This window comes from Carcharodon carcharias, chromosome 1 (assembly GCF_017639515.1).
Source record: "Carcharodon carcharias isolate sCarCar2 chromosome 1, sCarCar2.pri, whole genome shotgun sequence".
Taxonomy (NCBI): Eukaryota; Metazoa; Chordata; class Chondrichthyes; order Lamniformes; family Lamnidae; genus Carcharodon; species Carcharodon carcharias.
In genome coordinates, this window is record NC_054467.1 from 175,271,017 (window position 1) to 175,288,091 (window position 17,075).

The following is a 17,075-nucleotide window of genomic DNA, read 5'->3' on the forward strand; positions in this document are numbered from 1 at the left end:
ACTTGGCTATTTTGGCCAAGCGTGAAATTGAGTTCTGTAGCAGTACTTAAAATGCTGTGGCTAATTAAAGGACCACATGATCTTCTGTGAATAGATCAACTGAAAAGGTCAACAGTATTGATGATGGATCTGCATGAGGAATGGGGAGCATTTGTCTTAGGTTCCTTGGTTTTCTGATTCATCCAATGTTGTGTTATGAGCAGAAATAAGGACCAAAACTGACAGCTTCTTACAGACTGAGGACATTAAGCCACATGAGAGGGTTATGTAGCCGAGTGTTTATAGATGCTAAATTAGCAATCCAGATGTTGTAAGTATAAATCTCACCATAGGAAAATCAGAAAAATCTATGGCGTGTGGGTTAGCAGGAGTAAAAGGCAATGAGAGCTGTTATCGTTACGACCGGGATGGGAGGAGTTTGCAAATTATCAAGCCCCACTACTCCGCAAGCCGTATCATTAATTTAAATGTTTAATTTTCTCATTGAAATGGCCAGTTGTGTACCTACACACACAATTTTAGGCAAGGTAGAGAGAGGGAGACTGTTAGGGTAGCCTTCCTTCCTCAGCTTGTTCTCCACCAAGACTACCTTCAAAATGATCAGGCTCACAACTTAAGCTTTTTTTCCTGTCTCCCATATGATTGCCTTTTTGTCTCACAGATTTTCATTAATTGAATTACTTTGCAGTTCAACACAAACAAACACCTCCTTCTCAAGTACCATAAAGGTCAGATGATTTCTTGGAAGGGGCCTGCTTGTTGATGGTTCAAAAGTGAACTTAAGACCTTATCTTAAGAAAAAAATCGCAGATTAGCATCCACATGTCCAGATAATGCCAAATCCTTCCATTTTGTAAATGAAAACTTCAGTCCTGAGTGATATTATTCTAACATTATTAAAAACCCAATTGGTTGACGAATATCCTTCAGAGAAGAGAACCTACTTGTTCTGGCCTACATAGGAGAAACATAGGATGAGGTGTAGGCCATTCAGCCCCTCAAGTCTATTTCACCATTTGGTGAGATTATGTCTAATCTGCAGCCTAACTCCATCCACATGCCTTGGCTCTATATCCTTTAATCCCCTTGGTTAGCAAAAATATGTTGATCTATGTTTGAAGCATTAATTGAACTGCTTTTTGTGGGAGTGTGTTCCACACTTCTACCAGCCTTTGCAGGATGAGCTGTTTTCCAACTTATCAGCCTGTTCACTTGGGTGGATATAAAGGATCCCAGGGCACTATTGGAGGAAAGGGAAGGGAGGTCAGTGTCTGTGCCAATATTTATCCCTCAACCGACATCAATTAAAAACAAATAGTCTGGTCATAATCATATTGCTATTTTGGGAGTCTTGCTGTGTGCAAATTACCTGCCACATTTCCTACATTACAACAGTGACTACACTTCATTGGCTCTAAAGAGCTTTGGGGTGTCTTGAATTTGTGAAAGGGCACTACATAAATTTATGGCTTTCTTTCTTTCTCTCCTGAATAGATGGGCTTTGATTTTCAGGTTATGTACTCTTGTGACCAGTTACTTAATTAGCATCTGAAAGTCTAAAGACATCAGCATGAAGCTGAAAAAATGTCTAGTACTGTCACTTGTGTAGACATGCATTCTATGGATAAGAGAGTTGGGCTCTGAAGAAAGAGGATGGGAGGAGGGTAGCAGCTTTTGAAATGTGGTTTGACAGAGGATGTTTCAGAATCAGCTGGATGAACAAAAAAACAAATGAGTGGGTTAGGCCAAGAGTAGAAGTTCAGGAATCAAAAGAGTTGCTAAGTACTGTTAGAGAGAGAAATATATCTGAGTGTGTACATTGGAAACACAGATCTGACAGCCCTATCCTAGCAACAATTGAAGGAAAACTGACTGCTATAACAGAAGAGGAAAAAGAAAAATTGGATGGGTGGATAACATTGAGCTGTGGAGTGAGGGAGGCTTAAAGAAAGCCAGAGAAGAGGCAAGATGATGCCAATAGGCCCGCTAAGGCTATGGTGAAAACAAATGAATGCCCTCCCTACTAATGGAAAAGCTTTTCTCTGTCCATCCGATGAGCTCTTTTCAAACTTTTAAAAACCTCAACCAAATGACCCTTTACCCTTCTATACTCAAAGGAATATAAGCCTAGATTTATGTAATCTGTCCTCATAACCTAATTCTTGGAGCCCTGATAATATTCAGGTAAATCTGTGCTGCACTCCTTCCAAAGCCAAGATATAATTTCTAAGGTGTAGTGCCTAGAACTGTATACAGTACTCGAGATGTGGTCAAACTATGGTTTGCATAGCTATAGGAGAAATCCTCCCCAATAATTACAAAGGTAAACATTCCACTGGACTTTTTGATTATTTTTTTGTGCCCACCACATTTTAATGATCTGTATATGCAGACTGCTAAATCTCTTTGGACTTCCAATGTTACTATCTTTTCACCATTTAAAAATCACTATGACTATGGGCCCTAACATCCTGGCTGTAGTACTGAATACTGGAGCTCCAGAACTAGTTGTGCCTCTAGCCAAGCTGTTCCAGTAAAGCTATAACACTGGCATCTATCTGACAATGTGCAAAATTGCACAGCTACGTCTGTCCATAAAAAAAGGACAATATAAACCCACCGGTTACCACCCCATCAGTTTATTCTCAACCACTGGTGAAGTTATGGGGTGGAATTTTCCTTGGCTGCTGGCGTCGGGCAATGGGGCAGACACAGAAAATCAGTTTCACGTTGTGAAACCAGTTTGCAATCGATAACTCTGCCTGTCAATAGCAGACCCCATCTCCTGCTGCCACACGTCGGGAGTTTCATTATAATACATCGGCATAAGCCCAGCTCACCAGAATCATCCTCCCACACTGGATCATCTGGGCATGTTGACGTGATTGCAGCCAGACGTATTTCATAACTGAACATAAGTGACGTGCACCTGGCAAGCTGCACTTCACTCAGGACTGTGAGGTTTGTTTGCCTATCTTGCTTCGGACAGCACTCACGGTCATCAATGCCAGGCTACGCAGGCAGCACCGTATCCCTTTTAGGGGGCTCATAGACAGGTCTGTACTTACATGACCAGTCATAAGGTGGGGTGGGGGGGGGCGGGGGTGTGGTTTCAATGGCTGCAGGGCAATGGCTTCCTTTGGGAAGCGGGAGAAGTAGCCTCAGGCAAGGGAAAGGGTTGCAAGGCTAGGGCATTACTGGGGAAGGGGGGGTATCCCAGGGTGTGTGTGGGGACACATGTTGATCTGTGCAAGTGGCCTCAAGATGGTCAGGGCTGAGGATGCAGCCTCCATAGGAGATGAGGCCAGGTGGACATGTGAGGGTATGTGTGAAAATGGGTGGTAATGTCCCTTGAGCTGGCAGTGAGTGAGATGCCAATGAATATGTGATTGGCTTGAGTGCGTGAGTTTAGAGTGATGAGATGGTTGCCTTACCCTGGTGGCATGGATGAGAACATTCATCCTCTTTCTGCACTGGATGGTGAACCTCTTTTGTGCAGTGTTGGAACTGACCACCATCGCCACCACTTCCCAAGCTGGAGTGGTGACACTGATGGGCCTCTTGAGGCAAGAACTTGGGTAGAGGACATCATGGCAGACTCCAATGGCCTCCAGAAAGTATTCCAGGGATATACCTCTGAATTGGGGGTGCTGCAGCTTCTTGCCTTTCTGTGCAGCAGTCTTGGGCTGGAAGCACTGAGAGATGTGTGCGCAACTGCACTTTAAATATGGTGCTCGGCATGAGGATGCAGCGATGTGACCATGTGGCAGCAAATGGGAGGCCTGGGAATGCATGATTAATGAGGTGGGATTGAGGAAAAAAAATAGCCATTGCAGCCAGTGGGTAAGATGTCTTTTTTCCTGCCCGCTACCACACTTAGTGCAAAATCTGGGGCAATTCACCGTACGGGAGGAGTAATCAACATTGCGATCAAATGGCACTTTTCAGTAATAACCTGCTTATCACTGCTCAATGTGAGTTCTACCAGAACCACTCAGCTGCTGATCTCATTGTATCTTTGGTCTAAACAAAAGAGTTGAACTCCAGATCAGTTTGGACTTATTCATTCTTCCGGATCAATTTGGACTTATCCAAAGCCCAGATCAGTCACATAACTGGGCTTTAGCCCCTATGCTGACCTCACTCAGTGCAGCGGGGTGTTTTTTACTATAGGGCAGATTTTTAGTGTAATGAATAATGGAGTGTTGCTTCCATTTAGCTACTAAAAATTTGCATCTAGCGCAGGAATTTCACTCAAGTAGCACAACATCTGGATTCCATCCCTGCTATGGGTGACCACCTTTGTTTCCTGGGGGCAGGCTGCCTTGTTACCTATGCAATGTTTTTCGAAACTTTTGATTTGGCACTTTCCTGACATCACAGTATTGACATGACTGATCCAGTTAAGTTTCTTCTCAATGGTAACCCCAAACATGTTGAGGGTGGGGGATTCAGCAATGGTAATGAACCTCAAGGGGAGATAATTAGATTCTTGTTGGAGATGGTCATTGCCTGGCACTTGTGTGGCACAAATGTGGCTTGCTACTTATCAGTCCAAGCCTGAATATTGGCCAGGTCATGCTACATGTGGGCACAGACCTTCTTTGTACCCAAGGAGTTGCAAATGGACCTGAACATTGTGCAATCATCAGTGAATATCCCACCTCAGACCTTAGGATGGAGCAAAGGTCATTGATGAAGCTGCTGTATAAAGTTTTTCTAGGACACTAGCCTGAGGAGCTCCTGAAGCAATATCATGGAGTTGAGATGATTGGCCTCCAGCAACAACATCCATCTTCGTTTGTGCTAGGTATGACTGCAACTAATGGAGATTGCCCCCTGATTCCCACTGACTCCAATTTTACTAGGGTTCCTTGATGCCACACTTGGTTGATATTAAGGAGAGTCACTCTAACCTCACCTCTGGTGTTCTGATGCCAACCATAGCAAATGATGTATTTATTCATGAAGGTATCAGCAGCAAGTCTGGCAGAATTAGGTTTAACAGGGGACTGAAATACAGTACCGCCCACACAGTGATGTAAGAGGACACATGACCTGCACCGAGTCATCAGTCTAGTGCACAACCAACTTGAACCCTTTACTGTGTATTTTTTTTATTTGGCTTGGCCAGCATTTATTCCCCCTGTTCAGAGGGCACTTTTTTGGGGGGCTGGAGTCAGACATAGGCCAAACTAGGTAAGGATAGAATATTTCCTTCCCTAAAGGACACTAGTGAACCAGATGGGTTTTTATGACAATCAGCAATGTAATCATCATCAGGCTTTTAATTCCAGATTTTGATTGGATTCAAATTTGAACCTGGGTTCCCAGAACACTACCTTGGTCTCTGGAGCACTAGTCCAGTGATAATACCACTATGCCACCACCTCCCCTTCCTTTTTTTGTTCCCAGAGATACTGCAATACCGGGTCGATGCGTGGTGTGGACAGACCAAGCCCCTATTCCATTTCCCTGCTCCAAAAATCAATTTAATATATGGTCCCCAGATAAGGGACGTATCAGATATTAAACTGATAAGAACATATAATGCTTGTAGCTAATAAATACATATCGTTAATCTATTTAGGACTATGAAGACTTAATTAAGACCTATTGAACAGTATCCAACACCTAATTTGCTGCTCAAGAAGCAGAAGGGCTGGGGTAAATCACCAGGGAAAAGCTCCAAAGAAAAGCTTAGAAGCTGAAGGCAGGAATTTAAAATTGATCACTGCGGCAGAAGACTCCATATGATCTCTTGAAAGTCTAGCTTCAATTCCAAGAGTGCCGAGTCAGCAGTCCTAGCAGGGCTGGGCTAAAACATTTAAATTCTGGGATACATGTTCTGAAATACTGTTAAATAGTTCAGTGGTCAGAAAGTCGCCGCCTGAACACGTGGCATCTGAGCTTGCTCTGAGAAGAACAAAATAACTTGTGAGAGTCGCAACCAAAGAATCAGCTTAAACACCAGCAAAGGCTAGGATTTGATGTCTTAGTGACATTAAAGCGTAGTGTGAAATAGAGAGGTCTACATCTAGCCGATCTAAGCAACCATTGTTTAAAGTTTTTTCAAGGCTAAGTGCCAGCGCCATTGCAGCAAGAGCCAACCAAAGCTGGCAGGCATGGGTAAACCCTTAGGGCAGAATCTTCCAGTTGGCATGCAGGGGCAGGCCTGACATGCCAACGTGTAAAATGACACGTGATGATGTCGGGCGTGCGTCCCAACGGCATTGCGCACCATCATGGTATTTCATTCGCCGGACACGTGCCAGAGTCGGCTGTGCACCCGCCGAAATGTAAATGGCCTTTAGGCCGTTAATTAATCAATTGAACCACTTGAGAACACTGCCCGTCCAACCTTAAGGTTCTCAGGCAGTCGGAAAGCCCAAGCAGCCTCGAGCCACGAGCAGGATGAGGTTTCCTGAAGCTTTTATTAAATAAATAAATTATTATTCATAAATGTAAAACACGTCCCCACTTATGTGACACGGTCACATGAGGGGACATGTTGAAATAAATTTTAAAATCAATTCTTTTATTATTTTAATACCCATTCAATCTCCCTGTGGCAGCTCCGTGCCTCAGGGAGATTGCTGCATTCTTTTGCGCACATGCGTGAAAAAGCGCTGGCCCTGACTCTCCCTTCTCCCCCTACCCACACAGGTAGTGCTGAGCACTGCTGGCCCTTAATTGGCCCGCCCACATAAAATGGCGGCATGAAGCCGATCATGGGTGGCGATTGGCTCCACGCCCGCCCCCACCTGCTCCTGCCCAGCCCGCCTGCCATAGGAAAAGTCCTGGCCTTAGTCTTCAAACAAACATTTGGCACCATCTTGAATTTCAGCAACTTCTTACAGTTGAACCTACACTTTAAAATTTTTTAACCATGGATCAGAAATCCACTCTTTGGGATCAATTTGGACTTATTCAAAGCCCAGATCAATCACATAACTGCGACTTTGGGGGAAAAGATTCACTAGATACATGGTTACGTGACAAGGAATCAATGAATCATCAGCTGAAGTTGAGGAAGTACTAAAATCATTCAATGTTTAGATTAAGCTAAGAAGTATCAAAACTCTCGAAACGGCTAAATTTAACAAGCGTGACCAGCAGCCAGGAGAACCTGCCAACTCATTCATTAATGATCTATACAGGATGGCTGAAGGCTGCGAATACAGAGACCTAGATTCTGAATTTATGAGGGATAGAATAGCTGTAGGAGTAGCGGATGGTGCACTCTTAGGCTTTCTGCAAGCGTAGGAAAATCTAACTCTCAATAAAGGTATTCGGATTGTTGGGCAGTCTGAACTACGTGCACAAAAGGTCTATTTCAAGAGAAGAAACTAAACTGTGGTACAAAGGAAATCCCACAGTCCAGTTAGTTAAACAGCACAGAAACAGGGACACTCCAGGCCAAGAGAAGCAACACCCTAACTGAGCAGTAGAGCGACCATGCCAGCCCTGTGGAGCACAGTGCCTCCCACAGGTAAGATCAATGTCCTGCAATTTCAGCCCAATGCTTTCAATGTAATAAAATTGGACACTTCGGCAAACCACGTGAGGCCAAAACATCTAAACGCACAGAAGACCCAAAGATAATTCATGAGGTCAAGACTACACACCAAGAGGACACACAACCATTCTTCTTGGGTGAGGTCAAAGATCCAAGATTTTCATATTGCAATGCAGACATTTTAGTTAACAGCCATCTCACAAACTTTAAATTGGACACAGGAGCCAGTGTTAGGGTCCAATCAGACAAAGAACTGTGGCTGAGAGATCTCTGGTTCCAAACAACAGACACACCACTCTTTAGGCCTGAAGGACTCTGACTTCTGGTCATAGGCGTGATTCTGGAACTACTAAGCTATGGCAATAAACAAATCTTTGAACTGATGTATGTCATCTGTAACCAGTCTTTCTCGCTCTTGAGCAGAGATGCTTGTGTTGTCTTGAATCTCCTCAAAAAGGCAGAAGGTGTCGAGACAATGACAGTCATAAATTATACAGAACTGCAAGTTCACAAGAGCTCTAACAAGAAAGAGTATCCTGACTGGGACTTCAGCTCTGAACTATCTTCTCCCTTCGCAGAGCAAGTTTGTCCATTTTCATTGTAGGTGCCGGAAAGCACTTATTGGTCAGAACAGCCAACTCAGATAGTTACCATGGTGCCTCCAGTAAATGATAGACAAGTGAGCAACAACCAGAAAAGCCTCAGCCTCCAGCTCAGACAACTGTTGATGAGGTCAACACTGCGACCAGAGAAAACACTGCAACTCCCAGCCAGCATAACAGTATCACAGACGATGCTGAAACCAAATAGCAGCCATCCATTGCCGACAGCACACTGCCAAACACAAAGGTGAGCTTACTAAAAAAACACATCCTCATAAAGGAATGGCCATCTTCTGTCACAGAGGACATAGCAATGACCCACAAAACAAAGGAAGAAAAGGAAAAAAATGACATGGAGACGAGCACAATGCTTGTCCATCCTGTAAAAATCAGGAGGGGACAGCACCCACCTATGACCACAACTGCCGAATTGACAAAGAGTGGCTCATTACCGAGGAATGGATAAAAGAGGAGAAAAAGACACCCAGATGCTAGAACAAGTTCCAAGTCAACAGAGTTTACCTGCAATGACAGAGCCCACCACTTCTCTGATAGGAGTGCAAACAAGATATGGAAGGGTTATAAGGACTCCAGACTGCCTGAACCTATGAACACAGAGCTTGAATGGGCAAATGGGCTAGTAATGATGTAAATACATGGGGTAAACTTGAATAACTTGAAATAAACTGGGGGAGATGCAGTATAAGGGTCTGACACATATAGGGTTAATGAGTACAGTACCGCCTACACAATGGTGTAAGAGAATACATGATCTGGACCTAGGGACCAGTCTAGTGTGGACTGAGCCGTGTGCATGAGCAAACATGGAGACAGCTCATAGCTTGAACCCTTTATTGGATATATACTGTATATGTTGTAGCTAATAGTTACATACAGTTAACCTACTTCAGACTATGAAGAATTTATTAAGACCTACTGAATGGTATCCAACACCCTATAACATTCATTAAACCAAATCTGCCCTAATGTAAGAATCCACACCCTCACCCTGCCTCCTGTCCCTCACAAAGATCAATTGTAACGTCCCTAATGCTGCACTGGCTGAGGTCAACACTGTGGTTAAACCAGTAACCTTAGTGTTCTGATGCGACCCTTGGCAAGTGATGTATTTATCCATGAAGGTATCAATCATTACAGTTTTTTACTTTATGCTTAATTTTTGAAAATAAAATTTAATTTAATTCTTGTGTTGAACTTATTAAATAGCCCAGAAGAAGTTGAATAATTATGGCTGCCAGAAATGATAAATGAGGAAACGTAGCTCATGATCAAAGAGATAATTGAATTTATTTTGTGGTTGATAAGTCTGCTTAGCCATCTGGGCTGGCTAGTACTTCTCCATTGTTGGAATGTGTTCGTTTTAACGTTTTGAGGCTGTCAGAAATAACACACGCCAATTTACAATGATTTCCTGTCTCATTTCAGCTCAACCTAAAGGTTAATGATTTGCTCATTTAGACTTTTCTGTGACTGTTAAACTGTAGTGATCACGTTCTATAAGTACGGCTACAGAGAAAAATTACTAGTAAATTATTGGAGTCAAAAAGACTCAGATGATTTGTATGTTCTCCTAGAGTTGCCTTCAGGCCCATGAGTTTGGAGGTAATATATGAGCAATGGATGAGGGTCGGTGAAAGGACAGAAGACTGAGACTAAGGCCTGAATTTTTCACTAGTTGGACGCGCACGTTCGGTAGGCCTGGAATCGGACAGGAAGTCGACTGCGGTTTCACGCTGACTAGCCAATTAACGCCCAGCTAGCATGAAACACGTGCTGAGATTAGCTCAGCACATTGACCTTTGTGAGGGACAGGAGGCAGGGTGAGGGTGTGGATTCTTACATTAGGGCAGATTTGGTTTAATGAATGTTATAGGGTGTTGGATACCATTCAGTAGGTCTTAATAAATTCTTCATAGTCTGAAGTAAGTTAACTGTATGTATCTATTAGCTACAATATATACAGTATATATCAGGGCGGGCACTGATGTCACCACAGGTGCTTGTGAGCGCTTCCAGTGAGCTCCCTGAAGGCAGACAGCTGCCTCAGGGAGCTGCAGGCCTCCACAGAATAAACGAAACACCAAAATGCTGCAAAATATGTCCATGCAGCACAAACAAGCACCTGAAAGCATACCTCATATAAAACCAGTCCCCAGATATCACTTTATTTTATTTCCCCATGGAGGTACAACGACCTGCTGCGCTCAACAAGGGTGAGTACCGAGCTGGCATGGATCAGTGTGGCGAAGCGTTAAGGCCTGATAGTATCCCCGTGGAGCTCAGGGGTGTGAGACTCTGAATGCCAACTATCAATGACACCAGAGCTGGCCAAGGGAGTGAACCCTGGCTGCTTGGTGTGAGTGCCTTGCAGGTTCAGGGCCACCAACTTGGTTGCGCCCCACAAGTTGTTCCTCAGGTGAGATTGGCCAGGCTGCAATGGCGCTGCAGGTAGAGAGTGGACTAATCAATGCTCTTCTGTCCTTTCAGGAGAAGAGATACCATAACAACATCAAGAGGTCAAGGACAGACGGAGGCCCCCCCAAACCTTCTAATTTTAAGGAGATATGAAATGAATAAATTGGAACTGGAGTGCCATCACCCACCTTGGTCAGCTGGCTGTGGAGTGGCAGGGGTCTCTGACGCAGGTAAGAGTGCAGGACATGGAGGTGAGACTGTCGGATTGTGCAAACATTCTCCTATAGTCTCCTCATTACTGGGAGCCTTGAACCTGGAGTCCCCATTGATCATTGAAAGACAATGGCACCATGATACAGATCTCCAGTGACACTGTGATGACTTTAACTAATGAAATGTCTTTGTTCTCCCTTAGATTCGCCAGCATGCTGTGGAAGGCAGGACCCTGAAGAGTCGCCCCTAACGCTAGAGGACCATGGGGCTTTAGATGCACCTATGTCACACCCTCTCTCTGAACCAGGCACCAGCTGAGATAACAGCACTTCTGTGGGCATTAGATGGTCAGCTAGAATGTCGGTGAGGGCACTTCACACTCGCTTGAGGAGCAAGCAGAGGCAGAGAGTGCCCAGGGTGCAGGCAGTCGGAGGACTGCTGGAGACCAGGACAATGCTGAGCCAAAGGCAGATGATGAGCCTCTGGAGTCGTCCATTAGGTGGCAGATGCTGGATGTCCGATGGGCTTTGCGAGAGGATCTGGCAGAGATCCATGAGGTTATGTGTGCCATGGTTTCTGTCTTGGAGAGGTCCATACGGATCATGATCACTGTGTTGACTCTCATGGCCAAGCGCACTGCTTCCTCCATTGACGGAGTGGTGACTCTCATGGAGAGGCAGCTCCAGGGACAGAACCAGGGGTTCCTGAGGTTGCGCTTAGACCTACAAGCCCTCACATAGGCACTGAACTCAGGTGGTCAGTGCCAGTGTGGGAGATCGATGAGGCACCCAGTGTTCCGTCCATCAATGGTGAACAGGGAGGTCCAGAGTGACCTCACATTGGCACATGACCTGCTTGTCATCTCTGTGGATTCCTCTCTGGGTACTCTGTATGACAGCAGCAGCTCCTCCACCCCTCTGCCGGTGACCATGGCATCTGATGAGGCTGCGATGACAGGGAGATGCCAGCCTTGGCACTGGCCTCTCCCTCCCAGGTGGGGCCAGCACAGGCCAAGGACAACCACCAAGGTCATCAAGGCCAACAAGACAGCAGTCAGCAGCCTGTCTCCAATGCTGAGGCACTGTGAGCTCAAGACACCCAGCAGCCATCCATCCAGTCGAGCTGGAGCAGTGAATAGCCTTGGCACCTGTGAGTGTCTCAGGATACAATCATCATGGGAGCTGCCACAGTACCTTGCACAGACTTGCAGAATTTGCATCCTGTGGTCACAAACTATCTGGATGTTCATCGAGTGGAATCCCTTCCTGCTGATGAAGGCTCCCGGCTAATCCACTGGTGCCTTGATGGCCACATGTATGTAGTCGATTGCACCCTGGACGTGGGGGAAGCCAGCAATTGCTGCAAAGCCTCTGGCTCACTCAGACTGCCTGGCCTTGTCCATACAGAAATGAATAAAGGTCAGTACATGACTGAACAGAGCTTCTGTCACCAGCTTGATGCAACTGTGGACAGCTGATTGGGAGACTCCACAAAGATCCCCCACTGACCTCTGGAAAGAGCTGGAGGCATAGAAGTTGAGGGCCACTGTGATCTTCAGTGCCACTGGCATGGGGTGTCAACCCACACAGTTGGAGGTGATCTCAGTCCTAATCATCTGACAAATGGAGGAAATGGTTTCCCTTGAGAGGCAGCGCCTCCTTCAGCATTGCACCTCAGATGTATTGAGGTAGCTGCATCACCGCCTGTAAACCCTGGCAGCGGAATAGTGCCATCTTCTGTGGCCCCTTATGCCTTGCACTACCTGCTCCTCTTGTGCCTCTCCTCCCACAGGCCCGTCCCCTGGAAGCTGCATTCGGACACCTGGTTTCCTCTCCCTTCTGCCCCTCTCTTCCTTGTTAGGGGTGGTGCCTCCAGCAGAGAACACAATCCCCATTACCAGGGTAAGGGAAGGCTGTCTGATACCTGGTTGGGTCTACATGGTCAAAATTCTCCAGGGGCCTTGGAGACACCAATGTGCCCTGAAATGAAGCGTAGAAATGCTGAGAATGAAGCTCAGAACTGAGGTGAAGCTGTCAAGTTCAAATAAGCAAACAGCAGCAAACCATCTCCTAAACTCCTCACTACTCACAATGAGTGCGAAATCGCATGGGCAATGTAAAATCACAAGCAGTTGCCTTTTTAATGGCCTTAAGTGACCTTTTAATTGTTGGCGGGTGCAACACCGACACCCATATGCAGCCACTGACCTGAAGGTTGCTCGTGTGCGGGATGATGTCAGGATGTTCGCCCGGCATCATCTTGTGCTATTTCACATCCATTCGGGTCGGGCGCGCGCCCACCCGTGAGGCATTAAAATCTGCCTATAAAATTAACATGCAGGTAAAGCAAGCATTAAGGAAGGCAAAGGCTCTTTTAGTCTTAATTATAAGGGGTTAGAGTATAAAAATAAGGAAGTTTTGCTGCAATTATATAGAACTTTGGATAGACCTGGAGGAATACTGTGTAAATCTTTTGTCACCTAAGGAAGAATGTACTTGCCTTAGAGGGGGTATCACTAAGGTACGTTAGATTGATTCTTGGGATATGAAAGTTATCCTATGAGGAGAGATGAGTAGAGTGGGTGTACACTCTTTGGATTTTGCAAGAATGAGAGGTGATCGTATTGAAACATGTAAAATGCTGAGAGGTTGTTTCGCCTGACTGGAGAGTGTAGAACCAGGGATCATCATCTCAGGTTAAAGTGGCCATTTAGAACTGAGATGAGAAAAATTGTCTTGACTCAGAAGGTTGCAAGTCTTTGAAATGCTCTGCCCCTATGTTCAAGATAGAGATCAATATGTTTTTGGGCACTAACTGAATTAAGGGAAATGGACATAAAGGGTGGGGAAGTGCAGTTGGTGTAGAAGTTTAGAATGATCTGCTTGAATGGCAATGAAGATTTGATGTGTCCTATGGCCTCCTACTGCTCCTTTTTCTTACATTCTTGTGTTCTTAAATGCTGGGGTGGAAACCATCAGAACCTGGGGTTTTGTCTGTTTTTATTGCCTTTATCTTTCTCTAATAGTGTTTTCTTGCTTAAGTTAACTTGAGTGGGGGTTCCAGACCTTGCTTTAATATCAGCCTCTATGGAATGTCAGGCCCTCGACTGTGAAGATTACCACCAAGTACTTATTCAATAAATTCTTATTTTCATTTGCAATTTTGCCCGCATCCATTTTTAAAGGGCTCACATTACCCTTGGCTACCCATTTTCTTTTAACACAGTTGTAAATACTTTTTCTGTTAATTTTGATATCCTTTGCGTGTTTCATTTTGTATTCCCTTTTTGGAACTTTTATTGTCTTATTGTCTTCTTTTGCTTTTCTTTATACCATTTCCAAGATCTACATTATTCTTTACACTTTTGGGGCTAAATTTTAGCACAGGCTTCAGGGGCCCAACATTGTGACCAAATGTGTGTTCTGAACCTGCACTTGTTGGCAGTGGAACCAGTTTGACAATGTTCCTGGGAGTGGGTTCCTAACTGGTCACCCGACTCCGCCATCCAATTAGGGATGGTGGTGGGCTCTCGATGCTACTGGCCCACTCAGGGGGCTGAGATGAATGTGCCCTTGGAGAGGTAAGTACAAATAAAATATGAAGGGGGCCAAGCTGACGGGCCCCTGCAATCAGAGGTGAAACACCTCCGGATGGCCCATTGGGGTCACTGGGGTGGCCCTTCCCACCCTTTGGGGGATGGCCCCCCCTTGCTCCAACAGCCCCCTAGAATGGGACAGGGAAGCTGCCTCCATAAACCTGGGGAGGGGGGCATGGTCGGGGTCGGGGGGCGGTGGGAGCGGCTAACAAAATGCAGGAAGCCCTGAGAAACCACTGTGAATTGGGGAGTTATTTAAATTAATTGGTTGCCTTTGAAGCAGGGAAACCTCCCCAGTGACAGGATTTGCTGGGCAGCCAGGCCGCCACAGCTCCTCACGACTGTGTCAAATTTTCCATCTGGCAGATTAACAAGGAGCCCTTTTCTTTTAAACAGGTTAAAAGGGCAAGCAAGGGAATCTGTAGCCAATATGTTACAAGTCCCTGGGGCAACCTATGCATAGTTGGTTGGTGGAATCAGTATCTCCTTTACTCCCTTTGTCATTAAAAGTTTGATAAATACGATTGTCTCTTTCAAAGCTGGAATGGATAATTCCGCATGTTTGTCACTTGGTGTCAGCACTGAGCACCCAGTACACAGCTATATGAAAGGTTGAACCATGAGCAGAAAATGCTGGAAATACACAAATCAAATTCCAATCACTTGGCAAGTTAAACTGTCATTTCTTGTTATGTGCGCTGCCTGAAAAGCAAAATGAAACAATTGTAGCCTGCTGATGCGGGGAAGTGAAAAGATGCTGGAGAAAGAGCCAAACACTGGTATCATACCCCAAAACTTGCAGCAGTGATCTCTCCAATGCTACAGACTTATAAACTGTAGCTAAAGCAAACAGAAGTGTTGAATCACAATCTGACACTGTCTGAAATGTGAAAACTAAAGATACCCATTAAGCAATAACCACTTATATTAGTATCAATAGGTGAAATTTTCCATTCTGGAGACTAAGTTGGCTGAAAAGTCAGCGTGTTTCCCACTGTGGGGTGGGGGGGGGGCGGCGGTGGCAGACAGGACTTTTCTGCTTGATTTTCCACTTTTTGGCTCATTAATTATCCATCAACAAGGACATCATCAAATCTCATAGTGGTCGGCCATGATTCCGCCCTGCCATTACATACGAACATACGAACAAGCAGCAAGAGTAGACCATTTGGCCCCTCGAGTCTGCTCCGCCATTTAATAAGATTATGGCTGATCAGATAGTAACCTCAAATCTCCATCCCCCTATCCCCGATAACCTTTCATCCTCCTTGCTTAGCAAGAATGTATCCACATCTGCTTTAAAAATATCCAAAGACTCAGCTTCCACCATCTTTTCAGGAAGAGAGTTCCAAAGACTCACAAACCTGAAAGAAAAAAATTCACTTCATCTCTGTTTTAAATGGGAGACCCCTTATTTTTAAAAAGTGACCTCTAGTTCTAGATTCTAATACAAAAGAAAACATCCTCTCCACATCTATCCTGTCAAGACCTTGTCAGGATCTTGTATGTTTCAATGAAATCGCCTCTTACTCATCTAAACTCCAGCAGATACAAGTCTAGTCTGTCCAACTTTTCCTCATAAGACACCTCACCCATTCCAGGTATCAGTCTGGTAAATCTTCTCTGAACTGCTTCCAACACATTTACATCCTTCCTTAAAAAAGGTGACCAATACTGTACACAGTACTCCAAATGTGGTCTCACTTGAGCTCTGTATAACTGAAGCATAACCTCCCTACATTTGTATTCAATTCCCCTCACAATAAATGATAACATTCTATTAGCTTTCCTAATTACTTGCTGTACTTGCATATGAGCCTTTTGCGATTCATGCACTAAGATACTCAGCTCCCTATACATCTCAGAGCTCTGAACCATCTCACCATTTAGGTAATATGCTACTCTTTTATTCTTTCTGCCAAAATGGGCAATTTCACATTTCTCGAAGTATACTCCATTTGCCAGACCTTTGCCCACTCACTTAACCTATCTATATCTTTTTGTAGCCTCCTTATGTTCTCTTCATAACTTACTATCCTACCTATCTTTGTGTCATCAGCAAATTTGGCAACCATCCCTTCAATCACTTCATCCAAGTCACGTATATAAATTGTAACCGGTTGAGGTCCCAGCACTGATCCCTGTGGCACACCAGTCGTTATATCTTGCCAACCTGAAAAAGACCCATTTATGCTTACTCTCTGCATCCTGTTAGCCAGTGAATTTTCTATTCATGCCAATATGTTACACCCTATATCATGAGCTTTTATTTTCTGCAATAACCTTTGATATGGACTTTATCAAATGCCTTCTGGGTCAAATGTCCCAGAACCATATTTAAACAGCAGCTGCTCAGAGAGTCACTCACTGCAGCCCAGGTGTGTTGTGAACTTCTGCATCACCATGGCACCCAAACGTACCAACTTAGCTCCATGGTTCAGTGAGGCCTCTCTGGGGACTCTCCTCTAGGCTGTCCAGGAAAGGCAAGAGATCCTCTTTCCAAGGGATGGGAGTAGGAGGGCCTCCCACCTGACTACGCTGGCCTGGGAGGAGGTCGCCAGAGAGGTTAGCACCCGTGGTCAGCAGAAAAGGACCACCCTGCAGTGCAGAAGACGGATGACTGGTCTGATGCACTCCGCCAGGGTAAATGAAACTTCTCCCCGCTCCAAACTCACACTCACATCAGTGCAGTCTAAGGGTTAGAGTCCAC

At 45.0% G+C, this 17,075-nt stretch overlaps 1 non-coding gene across 1 annotated transcript; it reads right to left on the reverse strand.

Moving 5' to 3' along the window:
• Positions 1–5,395: 5,395 nt before the first annotated feature.
• LOC121285712 lies at positions 5,396–5,586 on the reverse strand. The gene has a single exon (XR_005944757.1). It is a non-coding gene; the product is annotated as a U2 spliceosomal RNA (small nuclear RNA).
• Positions 5,587–17,075: the final 11,489 nt, after the last annotated feature.